The 13,139-nt window shown below is 48.6% G+C and overlaps 1 protein-coding gene across 3 annotated transcripts in view; it reads right to left on the bottom strand.

Moving 5' to 3' along the window:
* Nucleotides 1-13,139, bottom strand: part of SSX2IP (SSX family member 2 interacting protein) — a 706,324-nt gene that overhangs the window by 74,273 nt on the left and 618,912 nt on the right. The gene's annotated exons all lie outside the window — the stretch shown is intronic.

Below are 13,139 nucleotides of genomic sequence, written 5' to 3'. Positions count from 1 at the left end.
ATGGCACAATAATCCCCTGGTCCAGGAGAGCCTGTATGGTCTTTCTAATGCCTTCCTCTGCCTCTCGACAGAGGCTATCCTCTTACCCGGAGTAGCACCACAACTGGTTTTAGGGTTATACGCACAGGTGTTACATCTTTCAACAAGCCTACATCATGTGGATTTGCAGTCCACAACTGCGGGGGCACGTGCCGTAAATCTTTGATAAATGGAGATTAAGTTACTACTGCCAGTAAGGGGTGCTGCACTCTACAGTACCATTATGTCACAAGGAATGCAAAATTCCAGTATTATTTCCCCCTCTGTCGCTATTCTCAAACCATTCATCATCTGTCACCTCCTTTAACTGCATTGTTGGGTCTACACAGAGCACTGTGCGCCACTCGCACCCGTCCCTATCCATCCCCAACAGAACAATTCTGTGACACAACCAATCCCTGCAGGTCCAGCAATGGTATCGTTCATGCCACCAACTCGGATGCCACCACTAGATGGAAACTGAAATCCGTAGGCACTCTGCAACATTGCTTGGCAAACTGGGGCACCGCATTCACAACTACCGTGATACCATAGATAAACATGTTCGGGTCTATGGGAATCCCACTGATCACCACTTCTCTGGTCATTGTGTGGATAATCTGCATCGCCCTTACAGCACATATCCCAGGTGTGGAACACACTACTCCATGGACTGTGAAGGATATGGTCATATTTAACTTGCTGAGCAGGTACCTCCCCAGTAGATTGACAGGGTAACTCTCGGAATATAGTAGGCGTGCCCGTACTATCTTCCCTCCCACCTTTACGTCCAACTCCTCAGTGTATGGAACCTTGGAAGTAGTCTGAGAAAACCCCTGCGCAGCAAGATATTTTCTGGATAGTACAAAGTTGTCTTTCATAATACACAATTTAGTTGCACCAAAATCCACCATAAACAGGAGTTGCTTGTTTCCCACCTCTGACCCCACCAACGGTTCCTCTTCAGTGTGGATAGCCGTTAACAGGACTGGACACGCAAGTGCTCTCTGTCCTAACAAGGATACATGCTCATTCCAGGGAATGAAAAGGTGCTACCGCCTACTACTGCTTCTCCCCCAAAGGGAGCGGCTGCCTCATCTGCTGCGGCTGGTGCCTCACTTGTGTGTATGGCACATGGGGCTACTAATTATAAGTTTGGTATTAGCCCGGAGGATACTCCTGGTTCTGGTGCCCTTGACCTGGTGGCTGGTACCCTGGCCCATGGGGCCCTTGGCCCTACTGCTGTGGCCCATAATTCTACCCCAGCCTGGACCTGCTCCTGCACTCCCTTGGAAAATGCCCCCACCTTAAACAATTCTAACACTGAGACTGTCTGAACCCCCTCCCCTGGGTCCAAACCCTCTTGCTCCCCCAAATCCCCCTATACCTCACTGCAACCCTGCTTGCTGCCACTGTGGACCGGGGTTCTGTTGCGCCATGCCCCACTGTCCTTGTGCCCCTTCTACCCAGAGCGCTGCAATCGTGGCACTCACAACTTGCTGTGTACTCTGTTCCCTCCACCTGTACTAACATGGACACGGGCCCCTGAACTATCACTTTTGCCAATGTTTCTCCACAAACTTTGCTTCATCCCCCTGAAGCCTTTGCACTGTTGTCCTCTCCGGCTCCTTAATCCTCTTGCAATGATGCACTATTATGCGCTGTATTTCCGGCCAACCCTTCTTTCAATACCCACCATCTTATTCAAGGCCTTCTGCAAACCCTGCTTTACAATAAAATAGAAAAATGGTATCTACTGATGCCCCAGCCCTCCAGTCTCCGCTCTCCACTTCTCCTGCATTTTAAGAATAAATCCAGCTCGATGGTATATTGCATCAAAGACTGTAGATCAGGAGTGTCCGGAAAGGTCCTACCTAATGCATCCGATACCATTGCCCTAACTCCATTAAACAACGCTCCAGCATGTGTGTTGTCCCCCAGGGTTACTCCCGGGTATCCAGCCTTAACCCCTGGGTATCCAGCCTTAACCCATACGTCTCCAGCTTGATCCCCAACAATGGCAACCAGTAAGCTCTGAAGATCCCCTATTGCCAGGGGCACCCCTGACATTTGGTTTTCAAATTTGTATATCCATTTGCTCACCCCTGCAGTAAGTTGTGGGAGGGACTTAATACATTTTGTATCCATTTGAGGCCAAGGTACATACGGTACCTCCCTTCCCCCTTATGTATAAGGAGCATCTGCATCTTGGCTCTACTTCCCACACCCTTCTTCACAACACCTTTCCACCAATGCCATCAGCCAGCCGTTGCTTAACCTGCCCTCCTGCCCATATACCTTCTACTTGTGGGGCGGGGGGTATTTTCAGGCACCTCTTCACTCGGGTCCTCTGTGAACATGCCAGCATTCCCTCCCAGCACCGTAGATTCCCCTACCAAGACAATCCACCCACCCGGGCGGTTTTCCTTCTCAACCAAACGTTTTATATCGTCAACGTCCATCTTGAGCAATATTTCCCCTGACTTCCACTCTCCCACCCCCGTCCTTAGTGCACTTATGTCCCTTCCTGTTTCTGGAGATATCTGTAACCTCTGTAGTTCGGCTAGCAAACCTGTCCTAAAACTCCCTAGACCTGTACTCAGTTGATGCTGGTGGGTATACGGAGGTGGGGGAGCGGTAGCCTGTAATGTTGCTTACATTGCGGGGGACTCTACTGCTGCAGGAGTGGTCCCCATCGCACGGGTCAATAACTTGGATTAGTGTACCCTTCTGCAGGATATGGTGTCAAGGGATACAATCTCTTGGTCCCTACCTGCGCCCCACCTATTTATTTTTTACATTTATATAGCGCACAAAACACAGGGGTATCTAGGTGCTTTAGCTTAAGAATTTGGTTACAGAATAAGTGCTTAAGATAACAATTTACAGGGGTTACAGGTCTTGCAAGCATCAGAATGCAGACAGTCTAGCAAAAGCTAACATTATGTAGGCTACATCTAAACTGCATACAGTATTAAGAATCCGCCCCTACTCTGGCGAGAGTTGGTCCTCTCTTTGTGGAAGACTTATTGGAGGGCAGATAGACATGTCCAGAAGGTCCAGATACCACGTCATCCTAGCCCAGTCCAGAGCAATTAGGACCAAGGATTTCCCAAACTTTCTCAACCTCCCGATTACTTGAGGAATGACAGGGACTGGAGGAAACACGTATAGGAGTGGAAACTCCCAGTCCACTACGAACGCGCCCCATAGAGCTCCTCTTGGGGGAAATTCCCTGGAGCAGTACAGTTTGTACTTCAGGTGGACACTGGTCACAAACAGATCCACCTGAGAGGTTCACCAAAGGGCAAAGAATTCTTGAAGGACTTCCTGAGCTAGTTCCCACTCAGAGCATCCGTCGCTGTGTTCTCCTAGGTGAACTGCTGATATGGAGACTCCCTCTTGAATTGCCCAGAACCAGAGCTGCATTGCCTCTCTGCACAGTGGTAGTGACCCTACACCTCCTCGCTTGTTGAGGTAGTACATGGCCACTCTGTTGTCCGTCATGATCAGGGCACCCTTTCCCTGACAGAGGGCAAAAAGGCCTTCATCGCTAGTCTGGTTGCCCACCGCTCCAAAAGGGTGATGTGTAGTTTGGACTCCGATGGAGACCAACGACCGCTTATTGTCAGATTGTTGGCATGTGCTCCCCACTTAGTGAGTGACGCGTCCGTAACTACTGTTATCTCCAGCCATGGTTGCCAAAATGGTTCTCCCTTCAGAATGTTGTCCTTGCAGGTGCATCACAGAAGATCCTCTCCGACTCTGCTGGAACCTGAAGGTCTGACATCCTGTCTCAGAATTGGGACTATTAAGTCCTGAGAGCCCATTGGAGAGATCTCATTCTCAGGCGAACCTCTGGCACCATGAAAATGCAGGATGCCATGAGGCCCAGCAACCTCAAAAAGTCGAAGACCATCTGCAGAATGCCTTCAGTCTTCACCTCGGGTGGTGAGGCTTTTCCCAAGGATGCATCCAGGACTGCCCCGATGAATTTGAGCCTTTGAGATGGTATCATGTGGTACTTCTTAAAATCGAGGAAGAAGTCCAGTCTGTGGAGGGTGTGACTGGTGAAGCAGAGATGTTGCAGGAACTGGTCAGGAAAATGGGCCCTGATCAGCCAATCATCCATGTAGGGGTAGACATGAATCCCTCCTCTCCTGAGACTCGATGTCACAACCGCCATCAACTTGGTGAAAACCCTTGGGCGGAGGTCAGCCCGAACGGCAGAAATCAAAAGTGATAATGAGAACCGCAAACCACAGGCCTCAAACACTTTGTGCTTGTGATGGATAGGTACATGAAAGTAAGCATCCTGAAGATCCAGCAATACCATCCAGTCCTGAAGCTGGAGAGCCTGAAGGATCTGCGAAAGGCTAACCATCTTGAACTTGTCCTCCCTGAGGAACTTGCTCAAGTCTCTGAAGTGCAAGATGGGTCTCAATCCTCCGTCCTTCTTGGGGATTAGGAAGGGGAGTGCCAACCCTTGTTCCTTTCCGCTACAGGTACTGGTTCTATAGCACCTTTTTCTAGCAGGGCCAAAATTTCCTGCACAAGGAGCGGATCTGGAATTTTGAAAGTTGTTCCCCGGTGGATGATCCAGAGGCGTTTTTAGAAAGGGAAGGCAGTAACCCTGGGCTACTGTTGACAGCGCCAACGCATCTGAAGTAACACCCCACCATTCTTGCAGATGCTGCGAGAGTGCCTCCCACCGGGGTATTGTAGGTTAATGCCTCAGAGGGGTTTTGAGGTGGCTGATGCAGCAGCTGAGAGTAAATCAGCCTTTGCATGGGTGATCTTAGAACCTCTCCCCCCTCCACCATGGCGGAATCTTCTCTGACCTCTAGTCAGTCCTCTCGCTCTTCCAGCTGAATAAACGCAAAAGGACATGCCCCCCCCCCCACAAGTTGTTCCACTGGGGCAGGTTTGCAGCTGTTTGATTGCAGCACCAAGTGATTTGGCTAACGCTTTGGAGGTTTGCAGCTTTTCCAGGCTCTCGTCCACCGTGCTGCCAAATAAATATGTGCCGTCAAAGGGCATTTTGAGAATTCTTGGTTGTACATCCGGAGCAAACCCAGACTTTAACCACGCAAATCTGTGCATTACAGTGCTAGCCACCATAGCTCTGCTGATATGGTCCGCAGAGTCGAGACCAGTCTGAAGGGACTCTCACATGGCGTCATTGGCATTCTCAACAATATTTTTTAAAAGGTCTTTCTTCCCCTTCAGGGATATGTTCAGCCACCATGGATATGCATTCCCATAGGTTAAACGTAAACTTAGCCAGTGCACATGTGGCATTTGCTGACTTAAGGACCAAACTCCCAGTAGAAGAACAAGTTACTTACCTCTGGTAACATTCTTCCGACTGGATGTTCCTCCAACGCATTCCTCATCTTTGACATGTAATGTCCAGCATCGGCTGCTTGAGAATTTTGTTTGGCAGAGGGTGCCCTGCGTCGATTCAATGTCTCTCGAAGGCCTGCGTCAAGGGTGATGTCATCCGATGTTATAAGTAGCATGCACGGCGCCCGTTGGCCTCAGCTCTCTTTTTCCCTCCTTGTGTATCAGATGCACCCATAAACATGGGCAGGACAGTACTCCGCCTTGTGGGACAACATCTGCAATAGCATGGGAAATTCTACAGAGGGGTAGGTTGGGAGGGCAATGAGAAATGCGATCAAGGAACATCCAGTCAAAAGAATGTTACAGGGTTAGTAACATGTTCTTTGAATGGATTGTGTCCTCCAACCTATTCCTCATCTTTGACAGACTCCCAAAGCAGTATCCATGATAGGAGGAGGGAGAAGAATTTAGACATGCAGAAATCTCATAGGGTAGAATAAATGACTGCCTTACCAAATGCAACATCCTGTGCGTGGGAAGTATCCATAGAGTAATGCTTAGTAAACGTGTGTATAGATGACCACATTGCTGCATCAGAGATGTTCTTAATTGGGACCCCTCCCTGCATGGCAGTCGAGGTGGCCATGGATCCTGGTGAAATGGGCACGCAAACCCTCAGGATGGTCCTTGCCTGCCAGCCTGTAGCATTCAGAAATAGTGAGCATGATCCACCTAGACAATGTCTGCTTGGAAAGAGCCTGGCCAAGTCTGTGTCAGTATACCCTACAAAGAGCTGGTCGTCCACTCTCAATTTGGACACTCTGGAAATATGAAATCTCAGCACTCTCCTAGGGTCCAACCAAGGTAGCCTTTCCTCCTCCTTACTAAGATGCGGAGGAGGGTAGAATGCTGGCAGCACAATTTTCTGCCGTAGGTGAAAGTCCGAAACCACCTTAGGCAAGAAGGAGGCTTTCAACCTCAAAACAACTCTGTCTTTGTAGAATATAGTAAAGGGTAGCTTGGAAGAAAGTGCTTGCAACTTGCTAACTCTTCTTGAAGACGTAAGAGAAACTATAGATATAGTCTTAAAGGTCAACAACCTCAATGGACATGAGTGCAAGGGTTCCAAGGAGCACCCATCAGAAATTTTAAAACCAAGTTGGTCCCACACCAGAACCTGAAATGTAGGAGGTGGGAACACATTTGTGAGCCCTTTTAGAAACTGAGTGACCAGAGGGATCTTAAAATAGGAACATTACTGTGAAGAGTGCTTAAGAATTGAAAGCACTGCCAGGTAACCCTTAATGAAACCGACCCTGTGTGTGCCAATGAAGGCAGAAAGTATAGAACATCTGGTGTCGTACACTGAAAAGGATCAACATTCTTGTCTCTGCACCAGTCACAAAACGTATTCCAACGACAACGGTAGAGACTTCTTTGCTGGCCGTCTTGCTGAAAGCAACACCTCCATCACGTCATCCGGGAGGTTCCAATCCTTGTACCTCAACCTTTCAGAAACAAAGCGTGAAGGTTGAGAGTTTTGACTCTGAAGAACTCGACCCTCCTCTCGCGAGAGAAGATTCTCCCTTTGTGGAAGACGTATCGGAGGACAGATTGACAGGTCTAGAAGGTTCAGGTACCACGTTCTCCGGGCCCAATCCGGGGCAGTGAGGATCATGCGGTTTCTGTACCTCTTTAACCTCCCGATTACTTGAATGACGGGGACTGGAGAAAATGCATACAGCAGGGGAAATTCCCAATCCACCACAAATGCATTTCCTAGAGCTCCTTTCCGAGGAAATTCCCTTGAACAGTACAGTTCGCACTTCCGGTTGACATGGTCGCGAACGGATCCACTTGAGGGGTTTCCCAAAGGGTGAAGATCTCTTGAAGGACTTCCTGAGCTAGTTCCCACTTGTGGGAGACTGCTCTGCCTGCTCAGAGTGTTCTCCTCCCCGGCCAGGTGAACCGCTGAGAGGGAGATTTCTTCTTGAATAGCCCAATACCAGAGCTGCACTGCCTCTCTGCACAGTGGTAGTAACCCTACGCCTCGTCTTGTTGCGGTAGTGCATAACCACTGTATTGTCTGTCATTATCAGGACATTCTTTCGCCATACAGGACGGCAGAAAAGCCTTAAGCGTTCGTCTGATCGCTCTAGGCTCCTAAAGATTGATGTGTAGCTTGGACTCCGATGGAGACCAACGACCGCTGACAGTCAACTCATTGGCGTGAGCTCCCCACCTTGCTAGTGAGGCATTCGTCAATACAGTGACTCCAGCCATGGTTGCCACAAGTGCTTACCTTTCAGAACATTGTCCTCGCAGGCCCACCACTGAAGATCCCGCGAGACACTGAGCAGAATCTGAAGGCGGTCCGACATCTGTCCTGAGAACTAGGACCATTGCAATCAGAGAGCCCATTGTAGGGATTGCATTCGCAAGTGGGCCTCTAGCACCAGGAAAATGCAGGATGCCATGAGGCCGAGCAACCTCAAGAACTCCAAGGCCGGAAGATTCCGGGCATTCTGGAATTTCGTTACCATCTGGAGAATGTCTTGAGCCCTCACCTTGGGAAGCAAGCACTTTCCCAAGAAATTGTCTAGGACAGCCCTGATGTACTGGAGCTGTTTGGAAGGTGTCATATGGGACCTCTTGAAAGAGGGAGCATCCCAGTCTGTGAAGGGAGTGGCAGGTAACCTTGAGATGATCCAAGACTTGTTCGGGAGAATGCACCCTGATCAGCCAATCATCCAGGTAAGGGTAGACCTGAATCCACCGTCTCCTGAGGTGCACTGCCGCCACCACCACCATTAGTTTGGTGAATACCCTTGGGGCGGAGGTCAACCCGAATGGCAGGACTCGAAACTGATAGTGCAAGCCGCCAACGGTGAACCTCAGTTATTTCCTGTGCTTGAGATGGATCAGCACATTAAAATAAGCATCCTGAAAGTCCAATGACACCAACCAATCCTGAAGTTGGAGGGCCTGAAGGATCTGAGAAAGTGACCATCTTGAATTTGTCTTTCCTGAGGAACCTATTTAAGTATCTCAAGTCCAAGATGGGTCTCAGTCCCCCGTCCTTTTTGGGAATAAAAAATATGGGGAATTCCAACCCTTGTTCCTCTCAGCCACAGGCACTGGTTCTATAGCGCCTTTGTCCAGCATGGTCAAAATCTCCTGGATAAGGAGCGGATTCGGAATCCTCAAAGAGTGTTTCCACAGTTGATTTGTCTGAGGCTTCCTTACAAAGAGAAGGCAGTAGCCGTGGGCTATTGTTTCCAGAGCGCATGCATCTGAAGTAATGGCTCGCTTTTCTTCGAGATGCTGAGACGGTCTGCTCCCCCACTGGAGAACTGTGACTGAAGTCTTCAGAGCGGTTTTGATGCGGCTGTGGCAGCTGCCGATGGTAAAGAGGCTGCTGCTGGAGCAGACTTGGCACCTCTACCTCGTCCACCACGAGGGAACTTTCGCTGGCCTCTTTCACTGGCCATTCCTCTCGTCCTTCCAAATGAGGAGTAGTAGCGAAAAGATCTACCCCTCCACGGTTGTCTGCTGGAACGAAAAGGCTGAGGTTGGCGAACAGCAGCACCTAAAAATTTGGCGGGCGCTTTGGAGATCTGCAACTTCTGAAGGCTCTCATCAGCCTTGCTGCCAAAAAGAGGAGACCCGTCACATGGCATGTTGAGAAGACTAGCTCACACATCAAGTGCAAAACCGGCCTGCCACAACCACACAAACCTGCGTATTACGCTGCTCGTAGCCATGGATCTGCGGATACTATCCGCAGAATGCAATCCAGACTGGAGGGACTCACATGGCTTCCTTGCCGTCCTTAATAGCCAGAAAGCCATCCCTCCCATCCCCTTCTGGAATGTGCTCTGCCGCCATGGAGATGCACTCCAACAGAGTATGAACATTTTGCAAGTGCACAGGTGGCGTTGGCTGATTTCAACGCCATACTCCCCACTGAAAATATCATCCGCACCCATCCATCTACATGCTTATCGTCCCCATCAGTAGGGTTGGTAGGGTATGCCGCCTGCTCCAAGGTAGCCGTAGCTGCCGAGGACCACCAGACTCAGGAGTGGGGGTGTTGGGACAGATAGCCAGGGTGGCTACTGGAGGGGCAGTATTTTTGTGGAAGACGTGTCCGTCGGATTGGTCTCCCAATTCCCGCCCAACCTCTTTTGAAGAACCACATGGAAAGGTAACAGGATCCGTAGGCGGACCCTTGTCCAAACTATTTGTAAGATCATCCTGATCATAATGCGCTGCAAGCCTGGACCAGCCCAAGTACTCCACCACATAAGACATAAGGTGCTCTATATGAAGAGTCAGCATGCTGCCCAGGTTCCGGCTTGCCGAACTCCAACTCCAGAGAGGTATCAATACCACTTGCGTTATGCAAAGTGTCGCACAGGTCCTGCATCCTGCTCTCCTCTGAAATGAGGCACTCTGGTACATTTGGAGTCCCATACTGGAGCCCAAAGGGGGCATCCTCCCCCTCCGTAAGTTCCTCTTCCTCAAAAATTGAAGTGAGGTTCCTAAAGAAATCCTTTTTAGGAAGGGCGACAAAATACTTTTCTGGCATAGAGCCAAGAGGCTTAGGAGGCGTTGAAGATGTCGACTTAGACTTAGCTAGAGCCTTCCTTGGTGGTTCAACTGGACCAGAGGTCTGAGCCGGTAAACTAGGCTCCATTCACGGCTTTGGCGTTGACAACGGCTCTGATGGCTTGACTGGCATCGAAGACCCAATGGGCACCAACAACAGCGCTGATGGCTTCGAAGACCTCAATGACGATCTCTCCCTCCGTCTCGAGTAATGCTTCAAAACTTTCTCTCGAGGCCTCTCTTAGGATCACGCTCTGAACCCGGTCTCGAGGGCGTGCGAGTATCAGGCTGGGGCCGCTCCTTGCCGGCTTCCTCAGAAGGCACAGACGGAGCCTTGCCCCGCTTTTCAAAAAAGCCCAAGCATCTCAAACCGGAAAGCTTCCCACTGCCAGTGTCGACGTTTTGGACGGGCATGTCACCCTCTCGGGGGTACTTCTTGACGAAGAAGGCGACCAGCGGTGGAGGTCATTGGAGGACACAAACCATTCGAAAAGACTTTCTTTGCCATAGCATCATAACCTTTGCCATCCCTGTCTGCGGGAATCGTCGGGTATGCATTTACTTTTGACGTAGCTGTGGCAGCCTGTACCACCAGACTTTCTGGACCAAGATGCTTGCTCAGATAAAAGGGGTCACTGCTTGAAGCCTTTTATTTGCTTGTCAATTTTTGATTTACTGCTGAAATTTATTCTGACGTCTCTCAGTTGGCATTGAAGGGAAGAAGAGGGTCCCTCCTGCCGTATCTTATCTAAAATATTAGTTGGATCTTCTTGCTCAAAATGTAGTGCAGGTCTACTCCATCCTAGATATTCAATTACTCTAGACATTGTCTATACGACCCATCAGCATGGTCTCAGGGATCTGGTCTTCCAAATTCAATTTCGGGTCTCATAGATCTTTCATCGTATCTTTCTGATATCAGATCCTCTGGCCCATTGTTGCAACCCAAAGAGTTGTGCCTCATCAGATGAAGGCTCATGCTCCTCATTTATCGGATGAAGTGACTTAAAGTCCCTTCTTGGTAGTGGAAGGAAAGAATACCTAGATGTTTCAACCTCCTTTGAAGATTTTGTCAATTGCATTGATGACGGCATCAAAGTCTTCGACAACATCGACGTCGAGGGCTTCCACTATTGCAGAGTTGAAGATTTTTTCAACAAGGATGTCATCTTTCATCATCGATGACGTCAGTTTTCTTTTGAAGGAGTATCTTCGACTTGTTCAAATCATTGAAGGTTCGAGGAGTTTTCTCCTGGATACCCGGGCTCGAGGGAGCAGAGGGTTTGTCCTGTGCCCTTTCTTTGTCAGGTTTTCACTAGACAGGGGCATGACTTTCTTCTTCAAGGGTATCGAGGCTGCATTTTCAAAGACCTGAAGCATTTTTAGTCTGAATCTTCCCCATTTGGCCGGTGAGGCCGATTTTGTCAGACAAGCAACCCGTTCAGGAGAGGAACGAGATGAATAGGATGGCGACTTGTGATGCCGCCTCTTCGTATGTTGTGAAGAGTATTGGCGAGACCTGCTGCTAGATAGAGATTGCTTTTTAGCTTTCTTCCGACGAGGAGATTTGGTCCTCGAATCAGAGGATCGCTTTTTCAACAGTCAAAGGGATTTATGTGACCTACCTGCAGATAATTTCCCTTTGTGTTTATAGGGCTTTCACGGCCATCGAACGGCAGGAGCCACACTCCGATGTTTTATGATCGGATCCCAAACACTGCAGTCACCATATGGGGGTCCGTAAGAGCCCTCTTCGCCCCGCAGTTGTGGCATTTCTTAAACCCCATATTGGGAGTCGAAGATGCTATATTTTGCAATAACAGCAAAGCCATGGCCGCTGCGCGTGCTATATGTACCAGTGATGATGTCAGACTGAGGCCCTCGAGGGACAATCAGTTGACAGGCATCAACGCGCAGCACCTCCTGCTGGAATAAATTTACAAAGCCGCTAAAGGTGGATATGGATATATCATAAGATGAGGAATACGTCGGAGGACACAATCCATTCGAAGTTCAGGACATTGGGATTAGGATACTACAGCTTAGCAGCGTTCAACTTAGTATCTGAAAGAAGCCATGGTCATCTTTACTACAATCAGGTATTGGGGTGCCAAATAGAAACCAACACTGCCCAATGGACCTTATCGTGGGCCACATAGCTTAATTTAGGAGCAATTTTCTTATGTACAGGTACAGGCAATCAAATTCACCTACGGATGGACTGTGAATGCATCATGCCGCAGCCATTTCTCTTATATTAGGGCAATGACAATGTTAATTTTCTTCAGATATGTCAGTATTTGTACCCCCACTTCATTTTCTTGTTAATCCCACCTACACTCCACATTGTAATTTGTGTAAGACTACAGGCTGGCAAAGCTTCTTCCGGCATATCACAGGTTTCACAGCTGCAAAGGCTTCAGTTTCATTAGCTGAAGACAAAGACACTGTAATTAGTAGCAGATTCTCTTCAGAGAGCAAGCCAACCGATGCAAAGATGGGTAAAAAAAATAGTAACTTGAAGCCTTTTCATTAAACAGCAGTTAAACTGTTTAAACTGTTTATGAAAAATCCAAATGATACATTTTCTGCAACCACCCTGAACTACTTTGGCACCATTTATAACCAAATAATGTGATTATTCTGAGCTCAACATGATACACGGGTGACTACGACACTACCAGGCAGTCACACCTGAGCAAAGTCTGAAACAAAGATGTATATATGATTGTTCTTTAACTAGCAGTTCATGTTGCTTTAGGAGTCTACCTCAACATTGCTGTGCGTTCATGCTTCACAAAAGTGCATAAGAGGTGTACTGTGCATGAAAAACTGAAATCTTACACGCCCATCTCTAAATTAAACTAAAGCCACAACCAGAGATGCAGCTGTAGTAAACATTTAGCTAGTTTAAACTGTCATTTCTACTGCCAAGTCATTTATAAATTGATATTACACTCCAATCGCCCCCCCCGCCCCCATTGTGGGAGTGGAATCTCTAGAAGATACTGCTTCAGTGATGGTGCGGCAGAAATATACCTTTGTCAACTAAGTATTCAATTTCTCCAATGAGGTGCAAAATCTGAAGTTCACATCCATTATTTGCTAAAGAGAAATGCTCCTGTATACTGTGGGTAAGCTGGCCTCTGGAGTACTGGACTATT

Source organism: Ambystoma mexicanum, chromosome 1q (assembly GCF_040938575.1).
Source record: "Ambystoma mexicanum isolate Mex_15411 chromosome 1q, UKY_AmexF1_1, whole genome shotgun sequence".
Taxonomy (NCBI): domain Eukaryota; kingdom Metazoa; phylum Chordata; class Amphibia; order Caudata; family Ambystomatidae; genus Ambystoma; species Ambystoma mexicanum.
This window is presented reverse-complemented; position numbering and strand designations above follow the sequence as displayed.